Source organism: Trematomus bernacchii, unplaced genomic scaffold (genome assembly GCF_902827165.1).
Source record: "Trematomus bernacchii unplaced genomic scaffold, fTreBer1.1, whole genome shotgun sequence".
Lineage (NCBI taxonomy): Eukaryota > Metazoa > Chordata > Actinopteri > Perciformes > Nototheniidae > Trematomus > Trematomus bernacchii.
Genome location: NW_022987851.1, coordinates 10,309,640 through 10,331,298, shown reverse-complemented (window position 1 = coordinate 10,331,298; position 21,659 = coordinate 10,309,640). Strand labels below are relative to the sequence as shown.

At 38.9% G+C, this 21,659-nt stretch overlaps 1 protein-coding gene across 1 annotated transcript in view; it reads right to left on the bottom strand.

The window, feature by feature from the left end:
• The window catches only part of lrfn1 (leucine rich repeat and fibronectin type III domain containing 1), a 110,236-nt gene that overhangs the window by 38,010 nt on the left and 50,567 nt on the right, over nucleotides 1–21,659 (bottom strand). Inside the window, exon 2 of the mRNA XM_034112978.1 lies at nucleotides 12,007–12,058. The gene's annotated coding sequence lies outside the window, so the exon portion shown is untranslated. The remainder of the gene's footprint in view (nucleotides 1–12,006; nucleotides 12,059–21,659) is intronic.

Here is a 21,659-nt window from a genome sequence, read left to right as displayed (position 1 = left end):
TTGGAACAGCAGGATTTATCTTTTGAACTACCACAAATGAATGAAAGTAAATTGCCTCTAACCCCTGACTATTTCTTGTATTTTGTGGGCAACACTGATTTCCATTCTATTTCAATCTGCACTCTCAGGCTCACTTATCTCTGCAAGGTAATAATATTGGATGATCCAAGGCAGTGACAGCACTTGCAAACAGGATATCTATTTCCCAAACGAACACCCACCGGTTCCAGCCTGCAAAATCATTGATAACGCGTTCAAAAACGTTTGCAATAAAAAATATGTTCATATCCCGCATGTAATGAAATTATTAAGTCTGAATCCTCTGTCAAATTACACCAGCTGAAGCACCTAAATGAATGGCTTGCAGATATCTCCAGAATGTCTGCAAGTTAATGATAATGAATCTAGGATTACTGAATTCCTCCCACTGAGTTTTTCTAATCTGATTCGATAATATATCCGCAACCTTTCTGGATATTGCAGATAGAGTCAGAATATAAAGGGGGGTTCATTTCTCTGTTTCAGATGTAAAGACTCTTCCATCTTCCTCCCCCCAGTGAAAGTATAGCAAAATGAAGGTCTCTTCTTACCTTGAGGAAGGTATCAATGATTGTATTCATCAGAGTTTCAATAACATGAATTGTATCACCAGTTAGATTCCTCTTGTCAAGACCATTTTAGACCTAATTTGGTGATTATGTGTAAGAACTGCATTTGTTATACTTTTGCCTCTTTCCTTTCCTTTGACTATGAGACCTAATGAAAGGGGTTAGAAACAATACAATGCATTTTAATAGGCATACTGTATATAATTAGCTTCTACTTTATCCAGACCTTCTTATTTGACTTTATTTGACAACGTTTTTATTGTTTCCATAATAGTATTTATTGACTCTTTCTGGATACTTTATTGATCTGCATTGATTCTTTTGAACTTTGTAATATTGATTTTCTTTAAAAGTGGATAGATCTGTTCAATCCATGGCTCCTACGGTCCATTTGTCAGTGTCCTTGAGCAAGAGACCTATGTGATGGAGGACGCCGTGTGTTAAAGAGACTGCATTTATGGATAGACCAAAAGCGCATTACTAGTCAGCAGTCATCCATTCACACACACTCTTACTGCGGCAGAGGCCATACAACGAGTCCAGACAGGCGGCACTAACATTCACTCACACACCGTAGGCCAGTTTGGGTTTCAGTTCTTTGTCGAATGACACTGCAAGGGAAGAAACCACAGACCCTCTGATTGGTGGATGAGCGCTCTACTTTTAGGAAGGGAAACGGATTGTGTGAGCTGGGTTATTCGGGGAGAGTGAAGTGAGTTCCATTTTCCTTTGTCGTTAATGATATGGCTCGATAAAACTTTTATATATTCCTTTTAAAAATGGGGAAAGTTCTTCAAGTTTGCTAACTTTTTGTCTCGAAAACAAAGCAAGATTGGTTTGTATTGTATTAGGTCTAATTGTTCTTGTATTGTATAGTAAATGTTTTTTCAGTAAAGGGGACCCTTAAAAATGTAATAACTCGTCCCGAAACATGTCTCTTTATTTTTTGGGTCTTTTTATTTCTTATACAGTTTGCAATAATAATCCCAGAATCTGGCATGGTTCCTTTCAACGCATTCATTATTTTCATATTTTTCAAAAACCTTACCCCAGTTAAAGCTTCTATATAATGCCAAGCATGCAGAAAAGTAGACGTGAGTGTTGCAGACAGTGAGTGAATGTGAGACGGAGCCCAGTGATCAAACCCGTCCTCTGGGAAAAAGTCAGAAAGTAATGCCTCGGAGTGATGATGAGTAAAATATGTGGATTGTGCAGGGAACCATCTCGTATGTGTCACCTGCTGTAATGGTGTTCACTTGATTAATTGAAGTTAACGTGCATGTTTCTTGAAGCTTAAACACTCAACTTTGCTGTACATATCTGATGAAAGGTCAGCTCGCTCCAATTTGTTTGCCAAAGGGAAAGGACTCAGGGGAACAGACGCAGGCTGGGGATTCAGAGTGCCATCCTGATTTTGAGACCTGCTTCACGATGGCATGCACATCTAAACATGGCCAGCAGTGCGTGACTGATAGTCAATGACTTTGACGAAGAGACTCTAATCATAACATAGTGACAAGTCCTGTAAACAAATATTTAGTCAGGAAAGACATGCTGATAACTACGCAGACTTGAGGTAATTTAAATGTGAGCAACCAGAACATTTTCACTATGAGATATTCCCTGACTGTCTGCTCAAATCATCACAAAGAAAGGTGATTTAAAAAAAAACAAGGTGGCCTTCTCTCAATTTGGACTCAGGAGAAAGAATTTCACAGTCAGACAGAATCAAAGTGGGAGAGTGATTAGAGGATTTATTGATCCATTTTATTTGGGCAGCGTCTCTTTTTAAAGTGATTGGACTTGACCTTAATTTGTGTCTGTAAGTGTCTGATGACTTCAGACGATAAGATAAGAGACTGATTAGACAACTGACATTCGAAACCATTCCCCAGCTTGCTGTCTGCCTTTTAGCGGTATGTAACTGTCAAGTGCAGAATATGCCACTGACTAATTATACCTACTTATCCTGCGACACATTAGGTTTATAGTAGGAGAGGGATTTTGTTTTCTTCCCTCTCCAACTGCTGCAATTCTGACAAAAATGCATAAATTCAGATGATGACAATTTTATATTCTAAAATATGTCTGCACTGCATTTTGAATAAATATGTTGCAATTCATTTTTTTATTTTTTATTTATTGAGCGGCTACTTTTTCAGAAAGACATCAGAAGAGCAACGGATTCACATCGCAGACAAACAAGCTCAAACATTGTTTCGATGAAGAAGTAAGTCGATAATTAGACTTTTCAATCATGCCTTAAGCAACTGGAAATTGATTTCATGCTGCACACAGAGCAATTGTTTTCTTCATAACAGCAGATGACTGGTTGGTTACCTTCTCATTTTATTATTCTGTGCAAAATCCTTAAAGTAATAGAAATACACTCCCAAAAAAATACTGAAATGACCATTGTCTTTTTTTAAATACATATTATTGATCAATGATTGACTCCAACTGTGTGGAAAACACATGGCCACCTGAGGCATCAGTTCACGACATGTTTCAACAATAAAATGATGTTAATAGGATGAATCACATCTCTGTTATAAGACAACATGCAGTGTGAACATTTGCTCCGCTATAGTCAAGGTTTGAGGTGAAATAACTACTTTACAGGTTAGGGGACTTTTGTTGTTCACTATCGGTTAAAAAAAGGATAAAAGCTCTCTTCAGTAAGTCTGATGTTTTGTTGACCAATGCTTCCACTCGACCTCGTCTATACACATCATTTCTTGCTCTATCCCAACTGCACATACTTCCTCCTTACACCCCAGTCATAATTACTACAGCTGATCGCGGGTGGAACAGAAGTTGTTTTAGGGTTACTTGCGAGACGACTGATGTTGTCATTCTTCCAGTAGTACTGTCAGGCCTAATATCATGCATGGGGCAAATCATTTGTGCAAAGTTTAAGGACATACATTGGCCACCACCAATGATAAAAATGACTACACAGAAAAGTAATTACTGAAAGTAACTACACAGTCTGACTATATCTGATTAAAAAAAAATGCCTACAATGTGTACTAGAAACCAAAATAGGGTTGGACTCAAAAGGATTACAGCTTGAGTGAACACAAAATGTGCTGTCTTAAAATCAGCAGAGAGTGCCACAATCTGCAGAGACAACCTGACATCCTGCAAGAATGAATTTTCTTATGCCATTTCCCGGTGTCATGACCATACATCTGAGAGAATTGAATGAGCCCTCAGACAGTATGGACAGCAAGTCGAGAGATGTGGGAAGAACTCAGAGACATGCTTCGCAGAGAGGGAATTCAACTATCTTCTCTTGTCCCTGCAGTCACTACAGCAAATCAGCCTGAATGAAGGAACAGCGGTGTAGAGAGAGGACATGCTGCGCTGTCTGAACAGAAATGTCCTTCAGAGGCTACAATACAGAAACATTTGTTATTATCTACAGGGTTCTTACACCTTTTCCAAAGTCAAATTCAAGCACTTTTCAAGCATTTTCAAGGTGCATTTTCAAGCTTTTCAAGCATCTTACAGCTGTTGTAAATTACATATTTATATACACATACTTATACTCAAATGATTATTTCCCTACCTCACATTAAATCAGATGTTCTTTATGCTATAAACAACCAAATGTGTGTTTCATAATAGCATTCTACATGAGGATGAAAAATTAAAAATGTTAGAAAAGAAAACTAAGTTTAATATTTCAAAATGAGTGACCCATCTGTACGTAGACTGGGCATCCCATATAACCTGGCTGAGCCAATATAAAACAATCAGCCAAATAACTTTTCAATATATTATTGATTACTATTTTTGAGGTACTTTTAGGTTGGCAGTAAACACAAGTCAGAGGTAAATGGTGTACTTTGACTTCACTACATGTATTTAATACCTTTAGTTACTTTACAGATGTGGATGAATGATGTGAAATATAATCAAGTGTTAAATCAGACTTTAGTTCCACCTGGAGTAAATTCACAAGCTACCCTGCAGTATACAAAGTCATTCAAACTAGCTGCAACTTTACCAGCTTTGATAACACTTTAATGATCAATCATTATAAAACATATCATATACAATTATTAGGGATGCTCCGATCGCCAATTTTGGGGCCGATCGCCGGAATCAGTATCGGCCGATACCGCTCTCTTTTCCTCTCTCCCCCTCTCTCTCTCTCCTGACAACCCGTCAGTATCTCCTGCAGCTCACTGATCCAGTAATGAGCGACCCAACAGTGAAGAATAAATATATTTATAACTAGTTTAGCTTGTTCCAGAGGTAGATAAAATAGCTAAGTGTGTTAGGTCTAACTCTTAATGTGTGTTCTGCTTCGCTCACTGGTCCGTCACAGCGGGTGGAGCTGCAGGATTTCTGCTTCACACACACGTTGCATACCGCTATTTTATTGTCATTTTCGGACACTTAAAATACTGCCAGACTAGTGAAGCCATTTTGGCGAGCTTGTTTTGCCGCGCACAGAGAAAAGTGTCATGTATTTTACATGCAACGATAGCCTAATCTAAAATGTTCTACTACAGCGTACCTTTCGTGTGGTGTGGCTCGTCAGCGCAGACTCTCGCATCGTTATTGTTGCACACTTTGCCGGAGGCTACTCTTGGGCTTGACCCTCGTCTTAGCCATGGCTTGTATTTGTCTTCTGCTAGCCAACGCTCGTTGAAACGGCAACCTCCTGTCATCTATCACTCTCATCAGAATGCCCAGGTCACACACGTAACAAAAACACTTGCCGGTCACGCGCATTGCGCGGGAAGGCCGGAGCGGAGCTGTTTTATGTAAAAGCGAAGCAATTAAGCGCGCTCCGACTTCTTTATTTTCTTTTAATCTAAAAAGCGAAGTAAAGCATTTACAATTTCAAGCACTTTATCCCAAATTCAAGCACCATTCCCAAAATTCAAGCACTTTTCAAACCTTGAAAACACCTCGTACAATTTCAAGCATTTTCAAGGATTTCCAGCACCCGTACCCACCCTGTATCTAAGACCAGTGCATTATGTTATTCCACTCTCCCACTGTCTTTGTTGTTGAGTAAAGAGCCGTATTTCTCTTTGTTGATGTATTCATACATAAATGTGCTCCTTCCTCTTTACATTCATTTTGATATTCCACAGTATTTACGATTAAGGCTTTATGGCGCATACCCAATACAGGCGTAGTGTAATGAATAAATTAGGCATTAGAGTGAGTCCTAATCAGAGGTCACATGTATTTTGCTGCCATTTTAAAACAGGCAGATCATGAAGGAATACAGCAGGCGAATATGACCAGTCAGACGCAAGTGAGCGGCTGTAAATCGGCAGCCATAGGGGAGCACCTGAATAATTTATAGCTCTTCTTGCAGCGCTGCAAAACCAGGAGAGGGTTTTTTCAAACAAAGGGAACATGATGTCTGTTGTGAATTTCTGTTATGCTTTGTCTGACCCTGTCATGTATGCCACATTTCCCTCTTTTTTAAGATTAGTTTTATTGGATGTATGAAATTGCTGTCATGCAGTTGTAATTGATGCAGCTGTACGTGCTTCGTGAGCCGTTTACAAAATATTCTTGTGGGTGGATCAGAGAGCAGAAACCTGTATTTCAGCGGGCTCTTTATCTCTCATCTCCCTGCAGCATCGCGGGACGGGCCTGTCTCCAGAGATGCCAGGTCTCACTGACACCGTTTTTCAGAGAACCTCACAGCGTGAAGCGTTAAACATGCCACTTTTGTGAGACTTCCTACCGAGAGGCTCTTTGGATTTTCTTACCGAAACTCAGCCTACACATTTTTTATCTTTTCTGCAGTGGCTAGAATATGCTACAAAAAATACACAATGCAAAGTATGAAGGATACAAGTATAAAATGTGTCATACAGTATGAAAGCAGTCGCCTTTTTACTGTTGCCACACCTTCCTCTCTGTACGGCATCATATTTCTCTGCGGTTTTGATCTCAGCCTATGATCCCATGTGAATAGCTGCAAGCTCCAATTACTATTTGTGAATAGAAAAGTCTTGAAAAAGAAACAATGACAGAATAGCTATTAACAACGCTGATACAAACAACAACACGTTCCTCTTTGTGTTATTGTGACTGGCATGTCAGTCATAAAAGAAGACAGGCCTGAAACACTTTGTCTTGTTTTGTCTATTCCGATTGTTGCATGCCCGTCTGTTTTTATGCTGTATCCTCTTACAGTATATGTGCTTTGAAGCTGTTTGTCCACTTTTTGTATATGTTGTGTGTTTTGTTTATTGTATAACATCAGGGATTGCACATGATTATTAGCCTGTTTGCCTAAATCTGACACATTTACATCTCATTAATGTTAATCAAAGAGTGTTATCCCTGATGAATACACGAGTGAAGTGAAAGTAAATCTTTAAAGTTATGTCCGTAAAAAAAAGTACTTAAATGCATATAACATGAGGTACGATAACCACATTTTCTGTGTTATAACATGTTAACTTTAGTTTAAAAGTATGTGACAAATTTACAACGCAATAATGTCCAGCCTGAAATGGTGAAGGTCAGTACCGAAAATGAAGATTCCCATAATTGATTTGCTAATTAGTTGCCATTTAAGCGACCAAATGGAGAAACAGTCTGTAGCAAATGCTGCAGAAACTCTTCCTCAGCAGGTGGCTGCACTTGCCTTGAGCATGGACACAGAAACAACAAATGCATACAGTTATGCAAACAGATATGTTTGTGAAATAAAGAGATACAGATGGTAGCTCTGCTTTAGGGAATGTACACTGTGGGTCGATGTTCATCATTTCAACTGACATTTCCGAACACTCTCAGATGTCAGGACGCTGGTGCGGGGCCCGTTCGGCCTCTGGTGTTTCTGCCCGCAGCTTTGTCAAGATCAACTCCTCAAAACAACTGAACATTCGACGCTGCACATCGTTTGGTCGTCACCACAACACCCGTCATGTGTCAAGTCAATTGGATGAATGGTTTTTGAAGCTCCTTCCATTTTTGTTAGATGCCCAAGTTCATTTCAATGAGCCACATCATGTTATTTCACATGAGAGCTAACATGATGTCAGTCAAGTTTCTAATTTTAGAGACCCCGCCCTCAGAAGGAGGACCAACTAAAACTCATCAAACAGCCGTTGAAGCAGCATCAGTCGGGCTGAGCGCTAAAGTCAAAGTGGAAATTTGATATCAGATATTTAAATGTAACATTACAAAAGCAGTAGCGTGGCTGAACAAGGCTGCTGATCCTCTGGTAATACAGACACACCAGACTGTTAAAGAAAGTTGTCTTTGTAATGTAAATGTGTGTATAAATAGAAATACTGTATATAATGCGTATAGATAATTAGAAAAAAGTGACGATACATTTGCATATTTATTTGATCTTTTAAACAGAGTTCCATGCAGTTTCACTTTTTGTACTAAATTAAATTGAGAGGAAATATTTGAACTTCACTGTATCTTAACAAAGCTCCAGGAGGATTACATCCCATTTGGGATCAGACAGCAATTTGCTGCTTTGCGAGAAGGCCAGTCTTGCTGCACTGCACATGTGGGCAGAGAATGAGAGGAAAGTTTGCTCACCTCTCCATCATAATCTGTTATTCATCAAAGAGATCTATTTTCTGCCCCTTTTTGTGCCTCTTCACTGGACTCTAAACTCTGACAAAGTGCCCAGGTCCATGCCCTTTAATGATGATTTATGAGAGTTATCCTGAGGATGTTGTCAGATCAGGGGATGTGCTGTGGGTGTAAACCTGGGTGGTGACACGTGAAGAGTAAATAATAAAAAAGATGGTGTTTTTATCTGTAATTCGGAAAGATTATCTTGTGATCGAGTGCTGCTTTCAAAATGTCTGGAAACAATTGAAAGAAGGTCAACTTGGCTCAACTCCGTTCAATTGAACCTAACATTGATCATTAACCCTCATTTGTAACGTGTTTTTCTATAATTAGGGGTGTCACAAAACAGGACTCAAGCCATTATCATCAGATGGAATCAAAGGAGTAGTAATATATCATATTTATTTATTTATATATACTCATTTTCACGCAGTTGTATATGAAACTTGTCTGTCATAAACACAAAATGAAGTCTAATTCTAGAGAGCAAATGTTCACCTAACTGATTTTTTCCCCAACTTTTTCAGGCTTCTAAAGTATGCCGCTATGGTAATGTATAATAATACACAAATTAAAAAATACCCACACTCCTCAAAATGAATTCTATTGTGTGCGAAATCTAGCTGTTGTTCAACTTCTATTGCTTTGACACAATGCATTTTGCCAGCCTTTTCTTAAACTGACACAGAATGAAGAAGGGTTGCGGCCTCCTCCTGTTTAATTATAGCGCCCTGAGAAAAGCAGCAGATGCCAACAAAAGACATCAAAACAGCTATTTGCATGAAGACAGTCTCATTTCAAAATGAGTCCAAAACTATACTTTGGTTTGCCTATATTTTCTGCATTCTGAATGTGTTCTCATGAAGGGAAATGTATCCAAGAGCTTTGCAATTATTTCACGTAGTAGTACTCATGTCAATTGGTTTATTATTCCTGCTGTATGATAAAATGAGAAAAATGTAATTTAGTTTATGACAGGCATAAGACCAGAGGCAGCTAAATCTTACATAAATGTTAAAGTGATATTCTATTTCACACTTATAGTCAAAATGTTTTCCTCTGCATTGCTGCTTATAATCAATCATTTATAAAATACTTTGCCTTGGGCTGGTTAATTATTATTAAACATTATGGTATTGATTTAAACTATATAGAAAACACTGAGTTTTATAACCCGAGGTAATGCTTTATGAAGCATTTGCCAAACTTCAGGGAACAACAATTGTTAAATAAGCATTTTAACAGCATCTCAAAGCATCCACACTACTAATTAAATGACTAAATATTAATTTATTTAGATGGAGATTTTTTCTGCAGTGTTACATTGCCATTAAATGCATTTGAACCCTTTGTTAGCTGTGTTCATACTGTGGCTGTCAGCAAGTAGTTTGAGACAGTGTCTGTGAATAAGGTAAGCCTAATAAACTAAATTAATTTTGACTGCTGTCTAATTTGACTCTGTAAAAATGATATGTATTTATATATATGCTATTTCAATCTTTGTAGTTGTAGCGTAGCAAGAAGAAATATAATCAAAACACTGTCAACATGATTACCAGTGCGTCTTTGAAGACTCAATATTTTCCTCCTTGCAATATTCTTCTCTCTAAAAAAACCATAATTTGCCTCTCTCAAACACACTATCACTACCCTCCATAGGTCTATTTGCAATATTGCCAAGTTATTTTTGAACATTCAAATACACAGTTCAGAGAACTGTATAGCCCTGCGCTCTGTTCTCTGCAGTCTTTCTACATGAAACAGCTTGTAAGAGGGAAACCTAATGAAAGTGGTGCCACCAGAACCTGAATCTGTTTTCATATCCTACACATATTCAAATCAACACATCCTCAGTAATAATGATCCGCTCATCTCATTAAAAAATAAACATGTTTACACCCTATTTTAAGTATTTCGCATGTTTGTGGGGAAAACAAATGTTTTGTAATTGTTCATTGTCTGTTTCTATCCAGTCGCCAAATGACTTCAGCTGATACATGTAAAGCCAATTTGTGCTTCACTGAGCAATGCTGAAGCCAGACACTTCCCTTGTGCAGAAAAGCATCCTGCAGGACTGCCAGTTCAAAGCAGGAAAATCAATGTCCTCTCACGGTGCCACATTATGTAAACCCCAGCCATCTGAAAACGATCAGAATCAATATCTGCAGCGTTTAGCGGCCATGCCTGGCGTGGGGTGACGTCTCTCATACATACTTTGATATGAAGTCTGTGTAGTCTCTGGATTCTCTTTTACTTTTGTCTATTCTTGCAAAGGCTAACACACATATAATGTTGCTTTAGACCAAAACATATTGCACTTATTATAATTACAATACAGTTAATCTGAGCTTTAAGTATTTAACAGAAAATAATGCTTAAACCTACATCCTAAAAAAACAGCCAAGCAAACTTCAAAGGTAATACATTACTCTTTATGTGATTCCTAAGATAGCACTACTATGAGTAACAGCAGCCGTACCTGGTGATTACTGTAAGACACAATACATTTATTTAGCCAGGGAATAAACAATTACATAACTCTTTTGTGCTCATAATAACTTATTTTAATAGCCTGAGAAAGTTGACACACAACTACCACTGTTACCTGCTACCACCCTGCTTTTCATGACATTGATTAAGCTGCTAGCAAAAGGTTGAAAATGCCACAACAAGTCATATTCTTCACTTACATCACAGACTTTGGGCTTATTACCAAATGAAGCAAGAAAAAACGTTTTCCAGTTGTCACAAATAATGAAAAAAGGAAAACAAAAGTGCAGGGGTATCACACCGCAGTAAGAAGCTTAGATTTCCCTATTTTGTGGCACAAAGGCATTTACGAAAACGTGTCATTTGGAATATCTAGCTATGTGATAATGTTCCCTCGCAAGACTTTCAACAAAAGGAGCACACATGTGGCGTCGGTTCATGCCGAGTTTATGTCATGCGAGAGTACAGCAGTTAAAGAGCTGCTTTGTTTGTCTGCGAACACAAAGACCTAAATGTGAAGCACACAACAGCACATTGTACTTTGAGCATCGGATGCTTGTTGTGCTGTTGATGACGGCTCCATAAATAATTGCTTCACTACTGGATTAATGGTGCAGATAGCTACTCCTCCCTGAATAATTATTTACAGTAGAAAGCAAATTCCCTTACATATCTATGACCAACTGCACATTCCTGTGAGGAATATCAATGCTGTGGCCGTTCATAAGGTCATCAAACCATCTATGTATTCTCAATCCGTGTTCACAGCAGCCCAGGGTGTTTTCTGCTGTTCATCAGAAGGGCTGTTTTCCCTATTGAGATAAGAAATTAAATCTGCAGGAGCAGAGGATGCTGGGTTTGCTGCAGGGTGGCGAAGCAGCAGCTCTGATAATGGAGCCGACTCCCATTGCGCAGGCTATGAGGCAAACAGCCGTGGCGCCAGCCCAACCCTGCCTATGAGAGGAGAGCTAACAGTGTCACTCCCTCCCCTCTCTTTCTCTGTGCCTGTGAACATGTGGTCAAATGTGCATGTGACAAACAGAGGAGGACCACATGCAGAATGATGTGGGAGGAGAAGGCAAGAAAATGTGTAAAACTGTAGGGTTTGCTTGTGTGTTTAATGTAGTGAGAATATGCATGCATGGTGGGTCAAAAATACTGACCCTGTGCAATAAAAACAGGGATCAATAGACTCTCCCTTTCTCTCCCTCTGCTCCATCACTTTCTGCTGGTGTTTGCAGGCTGGATGGGTTATGTGTGGTTGTACTGTATATTATGTAAATGTGAAGAGCGTTATAATTTCAATTTGGGAACTCACCAGAATACTGTGTCGCCTTGGATGCTCCTCAAAGGGTTCACTTCAAAGCAGTCTGCAGAAAGAAATAAACGGTCACACCTTAATGTACAAGTACAAATAACATTAGGGGCAATACGGCACCAGTTGTAATAGTGTCAGAATCATAAAATCAATTTACAGTTCAATCTTTGATTTCTTCCCAGACTCAATACAAATGATTTGATATTTCTGACGCAGTGGAACAATCATTTTCTGCCGAGAGCCTCTGCTAGAGGGAATTTAAAAGAGGGGAAATTGAAGCAGAAATATAATTTTACCAGCCACCTATTTTAAAAATGATTTCCTGCTTTATAAGCATGACTAATATTTGTCTTCAGCCTGTATATTAATAATTACCCTAGATTGTAGACTGGAGCACTTCCATTACCTGGTGGAAACTTATTCCTTTCAAATGTGTATTTTTCTTTCACCACAAATTCAATGAATGAATTCAATGAATAATGACAGCTGTATAGAGAACATGTACCATCTGCAGAGTCTTCACTCTTTGTGCTTTACAGCAAGAACGGGTCATGCATAACCTTCAATTATAAAGTGTGTTATTTCAACACAAAAATCTTTGCAACTATGTGCAAGAAAAAGAAAAAGATCCAGCTATTTGCAGTTCAATACTTCAACAAGCTCCACCACATTGACCAACGAGTTAAAGCTTACATGGGCGGTACACACAAGCCGCTACAGCTCATTTCCATCTAATTAGTGGCACATTTGTAGTTCATTAGTGACAGCTGCACTGATTCTGCAGCTCCATGTCAAACCTGCGTACCAAAGTCTAGCACTGCCGATACATATTAGCATTTATCACTTTCAAACTCAAAGGTCAACATGTTTAACAGGTTTTAACAAGTGGGGGATTTGAAGTGGGATAACAGCTTATTTGCTAACAAGGTATCCAGATCATGGCAGGAACTAGTTTATTTAAAGTGGACCTATCATGCTATATTTGAATAATATAGTGTAGGACCATACCTATATAAGGCATATTTATACTTTTTTTTTTCAAAATACCGCACAGATCATGCATTTTAGCCATGCCTCATTTTGCTCAATTTGACATTTTTTAGCTCTGTTTTTGCAAGGGCTGATTCTGTGAGAACAGCACCACCTACAGGCCTGGCATATGTACTACAGCGTCTCCAGCGCTTTCGAACGGCAATGGCCGTGGCTGTCTCCTCCTGATTGGTGGAGTTGGCCCAATAGCCGTAGCGCCACTGTCCTGACGTCAGGACAGTGTTCAAATCTGGATCAGTTTTTATCAGATCCGTTGCAGCCCCTTTTTTAGAGATTTGGGTATGGAGGAAAATAGAGAGGGTTGTGCTTTCTGACACTTGGTGAGTTCCCTGGAACACCGGAGACACATATTCATGTATAAAAGACGTACAAAAGTGCATTTAGCATGATAGGTCCCCTTTAAAGATATAGTCCAAAAGAACTCCATGGTCTTACTGTATGATGTGTCCCTACTTTTCCATGATAGATGGATAGTAGATAGATGACTTATTAGCCTCTCTTTCGTTATGAAATTCTTTCTGCAAGGCTCCATTAAAGGCACAAAGAACTAGCATAGTGCTTGTGTTGCACTTATACTTATGAAGGTAACAAAAAACAATTACACAGAGGCCCCGTAGTCTAAACCAAGATGAAAAACTCTTTATTGCTCCCATAATGCAGCGCATATCCACTCTGTTCCTACCAGCATTTCGCTTAAAGGCACCTCAACAACATAGCTACAGTACAGAAGATGAACTTAGTTACAGGAAATGTCTGAAGTTGCTAAGATGATCTTGACGCCTTTGCAGCACCAACAATAATACAACTTATTAAAGCAAGGCATTAGCGCATGCTTTTGATTGCAGCAGATGTTCAAGTAGATCAACACATAGTTTAATGTATTCCTTTTCTCTTGTGTATTTAGTTATGGAGTGTTATAAAAAAGAACACTAACTTCAAAAGCCTTGAAGTGGGATATATTATTTTTTATCATATATCATATATTTCATACTTAAGCATTTGAACATGCTTTCCAAAAATAACTTGTTATTGTACTGTCTGTCTATATATACCTGTATCACCCCTGTCTGTCTCTTTAAGCCCCCCTCACATAAAACATTTATGCTGCCTTGAATTTTAAAGCTAGTTCTCAAGCGTTTGCCGTTGATACATATAGATAGATGGTGGTATATTCTATTGAGCCGGCATATGACATAGAAAGGGTAAATCTGAATGGCTTGCAGCATCCCATGTTTTCTGACCTAAACAAAAGATTGTTGTGGGTTGGTAGGACCTCAAAATACTCAAATGCATGAGGGCAAACACTGAAAAGTGAGTTTTTCATGATATGGAAAGTATCACTCATCCTTTAAAAGCATTTTTTTTTACAAAGTGTGTCCTAGTCGAGTGACCGACCGTCTCCACTTAACTGCATTTATGACGGTTGATTTTACCAGCTGGGAGCACTTACTACTGAACATATGAGCATCAGTGCATTTGCCAAAAAGACCAACTTTTGAGTGTTTCTGGCGCAGGGGTTTCATTTACACCTACAATTTAGTGGAGTCAGCTCACATGCACAACACTGAACTCTGCAGGATAGACCAAAGCAAACCAGTTAGCTGTAAATAGTTTGCAGAGTACACAAATAAACTTATTGGAACTAATTTGAACTGCCGCAGTACTGTATATAGCAAAAACAATTCAAAGGAGCCACAATTTGCTCTCCCTCTCCCCAGTGCACAACCAAATGCTATCACAGTTAATTGAAGCTTTTGTAGATGAAGAAAAAGGGACCCATTTTCCACCTGTTTTTCTCCAGGAATGATGACAACAGAGGAATAGCTCCGATTCTCCTGTCAGATTTAATTGCCAAAGCAACACTCCTTTTTTCATCAGCCACAGCCGAACAACACAGGCTGTTTGTCCAAGTAAGACATATTTACCAACCCCTAACTTTCACTTCTACCATGTGTAAACAAAGTGGGCCCTCCACAAAGACCCTGACATTGAGAACAACCTTTAAAGGTTGTTCAGTAAGTCATCCATTACATCCAAAAGACACAAGACTCTTCATTGTGCTACTAAATTCGTACACACAAGAGTGCCCTTTACATGTAGGCTAGTGATATTTCATTTAACAACATTTAAGCTTAATCTAACATTTTTCAAGTGTTATTAATTAAGAATTTGTAATATGTCATTTAGTCTTGGTATTTTGTCAGTTTTTAATACAACTTAAATCATTTGCTTTCACAATGCAATCACGTAATGGCCAACTCCCATCTTTACGACTGACCTAAGACAGTCCTGTAAGAAGTACAATTTCACGCATGTCGCACTTCACTGAGGCGTACATCTTATGTTCCCTGAAGCATCAAACACCAAGCAATTGATTAAAACACACTGTACACACACTCACACACTGCAAATATCACTGGAGCTATTCCTGCCACATTGGCTGTAATCTTACATATTGTGAGTGCATGCAAACTGCCCTTCCATCTATTCATCACACTCCCACGCAGACACATCAAACACAGGCGCTGCACACAGACTTCAATAGAGTGAGACAGTGATAAGGTTGGAGAGGATTTTCTTCTCTACATTTGAGATATTGTTGATTTCTAAATAACAGCAATCGGTTTTGGGATATGTGGTTTGCAGCAGAGAAGGCAAGGTTGAATTCTCAAAATCTAAATCAGTTTTGATCCAAAACATCCTTCAACAATAACATGGTCTCCATTGGACGAAATAATTCCTCCAGCTGTATCCGTATTTGTGCTGTGCTAAAAGATTATGAACACAGAGGAGAATCCATTTGCAGTAAAGCAAACATTACAAATGTAGGTTTTAATTATTATATAATTATCTTTTATTTTCTTGACTAATAATTTCATAGTTTTGTTAGTGTCCAATTTGTTTTCCAGAAAGAGCCTCATGAATGCAAAGTGTATGGAAATACTCACATTTAAGAAGCACAAAGCAGAACATATTTCCTATTTTTTGCTTGTACAAATTACTCAAATTATTAACAGAAGAATAAAGATAATAGATACAAAAAGTTGCTAATTCGTTTTTGACTTAATAATCAATGAACTAACTAAATGTTAAATGTTTGTAACTGTAAGACAATATCGTAGCTTTGGATTCACACATGCAGTTTAATATATAATTGGTATATATATATATATATATATATATATATAAAAGACTGATGATTGAGATACTAAACCTGCAGCTGTTAGGGTAGTGGTTGCTTTCCCCTTTTTTTCTAAACCCAGTGTAGCAACCCAGCCTTCTCATTTGTTGCCATCCTCAAGGACAAACAGCTATTTGTTCAGGGTTTCAGGACCTCGAGCTTCAGCACACAGGGTGAGGCCGGCCTTTGGATAACTGTGAGCCTGGATAATGTCTCCACATATACTGACAAAATGGATGTTTAGTTTGCAGTGCTTTCTCAGATGGGCATTCAACAGAAAGGATTTCATACTGACAACTGAAACATGCTATTCCCCTCTATTTAGCGGTACCTGTTAGTCTTTGGTGTGGTAATAGAGGCCAGCGGTGTCCATAGAAACATTATCACCTTTCAATCGAAACACTCTCTGGAATTATTAATGAAGAGTGAGAAAGAACCTTCTGCAGGGGCTTTTCATTGCAGTGTCTGAACCATGTGTGAAAACACCACGCACTCACACATCCCTTTTCTATTCCTCTGCCTCACTTGCCTAAAATAAGAAAAAGTGTGGCCAGGACCTACATTGCTATTATAAAAGCCTCCAATAAAAAGCAAATATAAAAACACATTTTGATGTCAGGCCAGGGTGAACCTAACCAGTTGGATGAATAGTGGCGAGAGACTACCTTATAAAGTAAATCCTAGTTATTCCGCCTGTTAAATCCCCGCTCTCTGCAGGCGAGCAGTGTGGAACACAAAGACAAGATGTGAAATGAAGAAACAAGGGAAATACTTCAAGAACTACCTGCTCTGATGCACTGCATGCTTAACTGATGGCTTTTTAAGCATGTTGTCATTTTCATTAGCTTCCAAACAGCCGGCCACCTCCGCTGAGTGTGATTTAACAGACAGCATATGCTTCTCTTAGACTGCCCACATGGTTGGCTCTCTGACCATTAGCAGCACCTCTAGGGCGGACAATGTGACCTCCAGAGATGAGAAAGCTCCAGACAAAAAAGCAACAACCCGAGGCAAAGTGGAGGCCTGAGCTGTGGGCTGCACAGAGCGGGAACACATGAGCACACAGAGCTAATGGTGGTGTAAAGCTAGGGCGAAAAAGAATACGCTGATGTTTACTATAATATTTACTAGGATATTGTGACTCCTTTATTGTAAAGAAATCTCATTGTGGGAGACACAGTGACTGAGGTGACACTGAGCAATAATACACATTGCCTGAGAGAATCAAATCACATATTATACGCTCTAATAATTACTCTGGTTATGCAGCTATTTTTAAGCGGGAACAAGTTACATTTGCAAGTCTTTGTTATCATGTCTCACATATGTCAGCCAGTGAAGCAACGATAACATTGAATAATGCTATTAGTCATCATATGAATAATTATGCAATAAGCACAAGTTGCGAAGCAGTGCACCCAGAGGTCAGCAGAGTTACGCATGAGCCTTCACCATGCAGACTAAGAGCATGCAAGGGATCAGAGTTTCCCTCTTGATGACTCAGGGAGGATCGTCTCTGTTGCTCATGATCTGATGCTCTGGTAGTAAGCTCTTTCCCCTCCCTAACCCAACCCCCGACCCTCAACCCCCCCTCCCCTTATGAGCTGAAGCCTCTGATGATGTCCGTACTGCTATTTATACACTTAGCCATGCTCAGCACATTTAGCTGAAGCACATAAATAATCTGTAGGTGTGTGAGAGTGTGAAAGAACGACGGGTTTGCTTTAACACAACAACTTCCAGGCTTTACAGAGCAATACGTCACATTTGTATTTCCACAGCTCTGACCTCCCTTGTCAGGATTTGGGAACTAAATGCATCAGTATAGGCTACTACTGAATACATTTCTCACCAAATATATGCACATTTCTTTGAGTTTTAACATGCAGGGTACATCACAGACTTTGAACAGTAAATGGCAAGAATGTTTATTTTGTGAATATTCTGAAAAAACAACAAGCACAAATTATAGTGTTCATGTGCCCAGAGTGTAAACTGAACATGAGAGTATTTTTCTCTTTTTCTTATGGATCCTATTGACAGTCAAAACAAGTCTTTGTATTGGTCAAATTGATACTTACTGTGCTCAAAGCTCAGCAAATCACATACTATGAGGTCTTTGTGCAAATTTGAGCAAAGTTGCAAACAAAAGTCCATCAAATTGTGTTTGCATTTTTGGTCTCCCAAGCAAAACCTCAAATGCTGATGTGCAGCCTCTCCTGCACCAGGCACAGATTAAAAATTGCATGTTTTTTGCTCATGTTCACTCTGCTTCATAAAAAGTGACAAAGGAAATATAACGTATCATCAGCAAGAGGGTTCGTATGGCAGATCATGTCAGCTGCGTTTATCCCTTTTAAAAGCAGCAGACTGTTTGCTAAGGACGGGCCGCGAGGAGAATCAAGTCTGGCTCTTCCTTTTAGTAAACTGTTTCTGTGCAGGAGGTGCCAAGGCCCAAAGCACAAATAAACAGCACCCTAAATACGATTATACAGCTCTGCAATTTCGTCCAAGGGTACATCATGTCCCTGTTTCAATTCATTTGTGTTAGATGTAGCCTTCTTTCCAAGGATGAATGCATGTGGTTATTACTAAACAATGAAACCTGGGCTGTTAGGTCATTATTATAGTAAGTAACGTAAAATAAAAATAGAGATTAGAGATATTTGATGGGCACTATCCTTGGAGAAGACAGAAACTCTATACTGCAATAACAGTAGGTTCTGTTATAATCTAATGTATTGTGGATTGTTAAACTCCCTAAATGCATCCAGCCCCTTGCATTAAAAACGACACAGATGTTTGTTTACTTTTTGAGCCTGCTGACATGTCAGGGGATACAAATAATTAATAACACACTGATTTGAATAAATGTGTTATTTCACTTTGAATACATGCAGCACATCCTTTGAATAATTCACAACAGCTGGAACATATGTATCATTCCCGCTGATGGCTACACATATTCAATCAACAGGAAGGACAACCGTGATACATCCTGCATGTAGTTTTGCTTGACATAATGGACAAAGATCAACCATTAGTTTAACTCATTAGGATTCCATTATAATTACTATATCATTCATCTTTCATTGATTGTGGATTGCATTGCTTTAATGTACTTAATCACAAATGCAAAAAGGGAGGTGTGTATATTTATGAAAGTTTTTTTTGTGAGTTTGCGGATGTCTGTGTGTGTGCCTTCACTGTGAAAAACAGTGAAAACAATTCTACAAGCACTTGCTTTCTAAATTTAGAGGTGGTCTGAGAAACTGCTTCCTCAATTTATGTTAAAATGTGTAATGAAATGCTGAACCCCATGATCTGCATAAACACAACCTCAGCCTTCATAGAACACACAAGAGTTATTTCCTTATCATGTCTCCTTGGCAGCAGCGAGTAAAAACAGCTGTTTAGGGAAATCATCGTGCCTTCCTCTACCTTGGCCCAATAAAGCTTGTTCCGAGCCACACATCTAACACAATCGGCCCATGCTCAGGAGAAAGCAGCACACTGCCTGAATTTACAGCGCCATTGAAATTCAGCAGCATGTCTTTTGTTACTGACAAGGTTTCAATACAAAAAGGATGAAAAAGAAGAAGCCAAGGCTATGGCATCTTTAAATAGCTGCTTTGCCTTAGTGCTGCCAAGGAGAGGCAATACAAAAATCTCACATTTTAAACCCTGCTACAAACAGGCAGTAATTGCTCCGATCAAACTAACCATTTCATGTTAGAGGTGCCCATTGAGTTGAAAAAAAGACTCAACGCAGGTTTGATGGAAGATAGCTCAAAGCACTGTCAGGGTTGAAAATGTAAAGCGAAAAGATTTGCTTAAGTACTTTAAGTATACGGTAGAGGCAAAGTTAGAGGTATTCAGAGAATAATTTCAAACCCAAATGTGTCGTTTATGGGCCCACAGCTTATTACCACTGATCTAATGATGTGGACGATGATACAGTGCGCTTTTCTAAATATCAAATGCAGCAAACCATGTCCAAATGGCAAATTATAATGAAACGAGTGGAATGAAACCATAACAGACCCCTTTATATCAAAGCATGAGGGCATATAACTTTATATTTACTTTGTTTTGTATCATTTTCAGTTTTGTAACAACATAGTGTGGATTATATTGCATTTCCCAAAAGCGCATTACATTTTAATTTGAGCTCATAAAATAGGAGGAAATGTCGTTTAAATCTACAGTAGCTCTGTGTGATTTCTGGATAATTACAGTTTTACAGCTTTGGTTTGAACCTGTTTAAACCTCAATAATTAAGGAGGAATATCATGACACCTGAGTATTGCCCAACCCCACTAATCAGTTTTCACCTAAATATACTGGTCTATGATTGAACTATAAACAAGTATCCAAAAGAAGACTGATAAACATACGTTGAAATGTTTCATGTTCTACTTTTATCACATTTAACATACAAAACCTTCAACCGATCAATAAGACATATAGGTCCACATGAGGTCAGGTAGGGTAAGATGAGATATGGATCGAAAATGAGAACATCCCGAAATACATGTACATGTTTCGCACTGAATGCCATTTTCAATATGTCAAGTGCAGGATTTCAAATGCCTGGCAGTGTGAAAAGCAGGCGAAGACAATGCCATTCTCAACATTTAGCAAAATCTGAATGTGTGAACGTCAAAACTGTGCCTGCAGACAGTTGCTTTGAAAAGCGATTGTTTTCATAGCTCTCTCCGACAGTCATGGTTAGCCGGACTTGGACAGCCTTGCTTAGTCACACTGACAAAGCATCGCTTCCACAAAACACCAGAAAAGCCCTGTTATGATCCACAGTTACAGTCTCATTTGAACTCCAAATGTGCAGCTCCATTGTTTGTTTAGCCCCAGAGATGTGCTCGAGCATGAGCTTTGTCTGTCCAGTTATTTACTTCAATATCTGCAGGCCCCATAAATGCCACAACGTTGTGTTGCAAAGAATAAATCGCAGCCGGGAATGCTCTTGATGATATTTTATTAGACAGGACAGCATTTCACCAGCGGTTTAAATATGGTTTGTTATCATAGTGCCAGTAGATCTACAGTAGCATTTATATTGCTGCAGAGGCTAATAATAGCAACCTGCCAGCTACCACTGCAAACACTGTGAAAGGAAACAACAGTAAGCCTGAAAAACTGTTGTATCCTATCCATTTATGTCAGCGTATTGACATCCTCACTAATATTGAAAGGGATTATGTGACTTAAGTCTGCATGTTTTGCATGCCTGAAGAAGTGTTCTACTTGGATGGAAGCTGATCTTGCCGTGCCAGTCAGCTCCGTCTGAATACTGACTTCCTCCTTCGCAGATAATCCCTTGAAAAATACAACTCTTTAATGTCTAACATCCTTAACGCAGCTCTCTCAATTCCATGAATCAGAATTAGCCACCAAAGATGCC